At 37.4% G+C, this 5369-nt stretch overlaps 1 pseudogene; it reads right to left on the bottom strand.

The window, feature by feature from the left end:
- The window catches only part of LOC112161891, a 10539-nt pseudogene extending 8502 nt beyond the window's left edge, over positions 1-2037 (bottom strand).
- Between the last annotated feature and the right edge of the window lie 3332 nt (positions 2038-5369).

Raw genomic sequence — 5369 nt, forward strand, 5'->3', positions numbered from 1 at the left:
GAATGAAGTGTGTGCGCAGTCATTAAATGTCCGACGCAGCACGCTCAGCTGCTGAATCGTTCCGTGTCACGTGATTCAGCGCTACAATAATACTTCAAGTACTCAGGGCATACTGACATATAGAGGTTTTTAATGAACTCTAATCTTGCTTTGTCCGTGTCCCATAAATGTTTTATTACAACAGCTTGGGTTTTTGGAGTAATCCATGTCAGTGTCAGCAGGTCCAGAGAGATGAAGTCTTCTCCATCATAACCATACTGATTAATGCCTTTCACATCGTGGCTTTCATCGTCCCACTCGCAGCCAGACACACTTTGGAGAACATGAGAATCTGAACACCAAAGTAGAACACTAAATATTTCAAGAGGTTAGAGTTGCAGTTATTTAAAAAGGCGTGATTTTGAGTTTGCATGATAATCCTGGTAGCTTAAAATCAAAGACTTTTGCTCTCTTTTTAGTCTGAATTGAGCTCATGCACCTTAAGGTGTATTAAATGCTGATCAATTTTAATCAAAGGAAGTCTTTTTCAAACGGGAATCTCAGAATCAGGCCTTTACAGTAAATGTTTATGTTACCTTCAGTTTGGTTTAAACATTGCTTAAAAACACCCATGTAAGCCTTGAAGAGCTGCTGATTGTTAAAACACCTTTTGGAATGATCTTTGAGGTGTTCAGGCTTTTTTTGGAAAAGTTTTTTAATCCAGTCCTGCTTGGGTTCAATTTCTTCCATGTTGTCGTCACAGTAACCATACTGAGTTTCATCAATCATTGCTACGACCACAAACCCTGGGATTTTTGTTATTCCAGAAGTTCCAGTAATAAAGTATTTTAGGGAATGTTTCACTGAAAAAAAAGAAAAAGAAAAAAAAACATTTCCACATCTGAGTGATTTCCTCATATTTTATCCCAAACATTTTTTAATGCAATGCCTAAAACATTTCCAAAATCCATAAGATTTGTTTTTCTAATTTAGTTCAAATAAAGTATGTGTAGTCACCATAAAAAATTAAAAACAAACTGAGGAGATAAAATTATAAATGTATCCACACTAATCTTTGGAGAGGACATTGAATATAATTTTGAAATTCAATTTGCCTCAGTAAGTACCAACTTCAAAAAGTAGTCTTACAACAATGATAATGTATTCCACACAAACTTCAACCCAAAAAACTTGTTTTAGTCAGATTCATCTGAAGAGATAAAACAATAAAATTAACAAAAAACTTTAATGTGTATCATATAATTTTATCAATTGTGTTGTATAAATAGTGTGTTTAGGGTTAAGAAATACCTATTTTTTGTCCTCAGTGTAATACTTTATCTTTGTGACCCAAGCAAAACACAAAATGTAACAGAGAGCTTTTATATCTCTGATTTTTATTCACAATAATAGTGCAGCTAGTGGTCTTACCTGCAGAAGCTCCGCAACAGAGGAAGAACAGAGTGAAGAATTTCTTCATCTTATTCTGTTGAAATCAAGCCCAGACATGAATAAAGGTCGGCTGATAACTTAAACCAAGATTATAGTTGGTGTCAAGAGCTGACAGAGAAACTTTAAAAAGCTTAATAAAAAAAAGAAAATGGAGACAAGGTAAAAACAAAAAGGTGTGACAAACTAGATGAGCAGAACGTCAGACTCTTAAATAGACGGAGGATTACTTAAACCAAGACAGCATATGTATAAATAGTAAATGAAACTAATCAAGACTGGGATGGGAAAACCCAGTCTGAAAACAGAAACAATGTGAACCAACGAAATGTATTTGAAAAACAAACCAGAAGAAAAGGACACACAGAGGGGGGGCATGTTACTGACACAACTTTGTATTAAAAAGTAAAAATTGAAGACAGTTTTCTTCATTTGGTCAGTCGGTTTTTCTTGTTTTCTTGTTTTCTATAATCAAACTAATTTACAGACTTTTTCCCAGCAGGAGAGGTCAAATAGCAACACTGGTGGAACCAAAACAGGTTTTCTCTGTGATAAAACCAACATGCTCATCTCGCTTACATTAACATCTTAGAACCTGGCATCCACATACATCACATTTTGAGTTATATTTCCACAGAAGTAAATTCTGCTAACTCTGTGACTACATTTTTAGATAGTTAGCTCAAAAATTAGCTCAGGTCCTGAGAGGTTAAAAACAAGATTTTTTATTAAAAAATATTATATGAATCCACATACTTACATGTATTCAAGGAATGTTCATAGGCAAAAACAGTAGAAAAGGTTCAGTTCAGATGCTGTCAGCCGCTTAAAGAACCAAGCCCTTAGGTTTGAATCCATGCTTCTTAAAGTAGTTGTCTTCTCTGTTTGTTTAAAAGCAGCAACAGAAAGTCTAAGTGACCCGCCTAACTAGTCCAACCACATATTCTCTTACTGGATCAGCGTCCCTCCCCCTGTGTCTTACCAGTAGCAACAGGCAGGGGAGCTGAAGTAATTACATGCAAAGGTATAGTGAGCAAAAAAGCATGTATCCATTACAGATGGTGCAAGTTATCCCCCTTAAAAGGATGACAGACGTCTGTGACGTTTGTGCTCATTGTCTAAACCTCTGACAATGAGTCAAAAATGTATAGCTGCAAATCAGGGGTGGAAAAACAAGAAAAAGCTACACACTCATTTGCCTCCCAGAAATCATCAATACAAGCGTCTTTGAAGTTACACTACAATCATATCTTTTATCCATTGTTAAAGGCATTCTCAGTTGTCTTTTAATTGTTATTATGCTGTTTTACCCAAATTGTAAAACCTTATGTTATTTTATAAGGCTAAGTTTGTGCAGAGCAGCAGGAGTTCATTAGAAAGTTGCTTTAGAGTTGTGAGGGGAACCGTTGGTGCAGAAGTAATCCTCTGCTGATATTCCATTATCCCTCAGTTTAAACTCTCCTCCTAAGTTACAAATCCAAGCTAACAATAGCTATGCAATGGGAGCAATACAGCCATACAGTTTTGAAACAGACACCAGTTCAGGGGAGGAAAATAAAGACGCAGATTGATCTATTGGTCTCCAAATGGATGCATTAGAATGGAGCAGAGCAAGGAGACTTAGCATCCATTTCACTTGCTGCGTCAAAAAAATGAGCTTTTTTAAATAACCTTTTATTTATCTGCTCCTGATTTAACCCAGTTTTTAATAAAGTGTGATGATTTGTTGCTTTGGTTCCATTTCATCCCTCCTGACCACCAAAATAAGTGCTTCAAAAACTGAATGATCCTTCTTGCGCATGTGTAGTTCAAATATTTACTAAAAACAAAGTCTCCTGTGGCCTCCTGGTGACCCACACAAGGCTATAAAGCCATGTGACACAGGAGCGCAGCCCCAAATACTTCGGGAGAATGCATGGAACCTGAGGGACCGAGGACACTGGCGCTCTTCCAGGATTCACTGAACTGTAGTTACATACATAACTTTAGTTTTATGTTATTGCTCATCATTCCTTTCTCTAGTTTCTGTGCAGGCTGGCTCTGACTCCGACCATTCTTCTGGTGATCCTTGGAGCAGTCACAGCTGCCTGTACTTTGCAAATCAGCCCAGACTGCATTTAAGAAACTCTCTGAGTCCTTAATGTTGGTTAGTCTCAGGTGGGTTCCAGTCCCCTGAGTCTGTCACCTAGAATTATTAACCTTGTAAATAAATTATTGGGTCTTAGCTCCTAATACAGTTGTAGTTCTTTCCTGCATCAAGGTTTCCTCTTGCTAGCCTAACTATGACATAATGAGCTGACCATGTCTAACTCAACAGGCAAATCACAAGCCAAAGGCTTACAAATGTCATCAGCTGAGGAGCTGTCAGACATGATTTGAGATGTGCATGGATGCATGTAGGCATGCAGCACCTCCATGACCATTAGAGGTCCTGGTTTGACAACATAATCTGCAAAGAACAGAGAGAAAATCCTATGATCCCCAAACCAGACCACCCCAGGCTCCTGGCTGTGGCAAAAAAAAAAAAAACTGTCAATAAAGACTATAAACAGAACTGGTGATGAAGGGCAGATCTTCCAGAGTCCAACGTCCACTGGTCTGACACACTGCCAATTATGCAAACCAAGCTCCCACAATTGTCATACAGAGCCTGGACAGATGCCAGTAAGACTTGTTGCCTCTCACCATGCACAACTCCAGAATGGTAGAGTCTAATGTGGAACTAAGTTTGGGAATATGCAGGGAAGTGAGCCCAAATATATCTAGCACCTAGTAGTACATTTAGTAGCACCTATGTAGTGCCTCTCAACCTCCTAGTTTTATGAACAAACTAGCAAAAAAAGAAGATCAGGTGTAAAGTACTGGGAGAAAAAATGTCTTTTATGAGGCTAAAAGAGCTTTTTTAATGTGCCAACTAAGAAAATCTATGAAGACTCTTATTCATCCAGGACAGATCAATGGCTGAACAGCCCAGAGAAGCAGAGTTTACACTTTCAACTGCTGACATATTGCCATGTTGTAAAGAAACCACTGGGTGTCACTCTTATACAGAATTGACTGTCAGTTAAAACTGAACAAACGATCTCCTCCCCACTGGCATTCCAAAGAGGAAATACCCACTGATCCTAGAAAGACAAAATCCCATAGACTGCTATTTAAAAATAAACAACTATTACTCAGTTAATCTATTTGTTGTCTGAATAACAATTCTTGCTTTGGTACCTCTTTTAATTGATTGTTTATTTAAGACAGGGACAGTATATATTAATAAAACATTTAAAAATGCAAATATATAAGATTATAGTCTTTTAGACTAATTTCCCTCTTTAGTCCCTATGGAAAAGGTTGTTCATCTCCAAGTAAAAGTACAAGTTAAAACAATACATAAAAGGTATACAGAAGTCTGAAAACAGCAGAAAAAACAAATTGGGTTGTCAATAGAGAAATACACAACAGGAAATTCATAAAACATAAAAGCAACATTTAAGGGGGGAGAAAAAAAAATAGCAGTTCATACAGAGCCGTGGTGGCAGTTTTTTAATAAGTTCTTGATAAACCTTTTTTTTCTTTTCCACAAAAGCCACACCCCTTCCCCTTTCAATGTAAGGGGTGTGGCTTTCCAACAAACTCACCCCTGATTAGTTAGAGTGGTTGCCTTAGAAATTTTGACTCAGACCGATTCGTACCACTCACTGCTTACTGACGTCTGGTTCCAACATGGTGACGTCCATATTGTGGAAAAATGGCGACTGAATTGACTTCATTTTGCTCGGACTGGAGGTAAGGCATTTTCTACAGTTGATACTATATTTACACTTTGTCAATCTCTATTCTGTCAATGTTCAGAAGGTAGTGTTTGTCCAGAATTATAGACCCATACAACCCAAATCTAATGATATATGTGGATTTCTAATTGCATCAAAATATGAATTATGTCAAAC

The sequence above is a fragment of the Oryzias melastigma genome, linkage group LG11 (assembly GCF_002922805.2).
Source record: "Oryzias melastigma strain HK-1 linkage group LG11, ASM292280v2, whole genome shotgun sequence".
NCBI classification, from domain to species: Eukaryota; Metazoa; Chordata; class Actinopteri; order Beloniformes; family Adrianichthyidae; genus Oryzias; species Oryzias melastigma.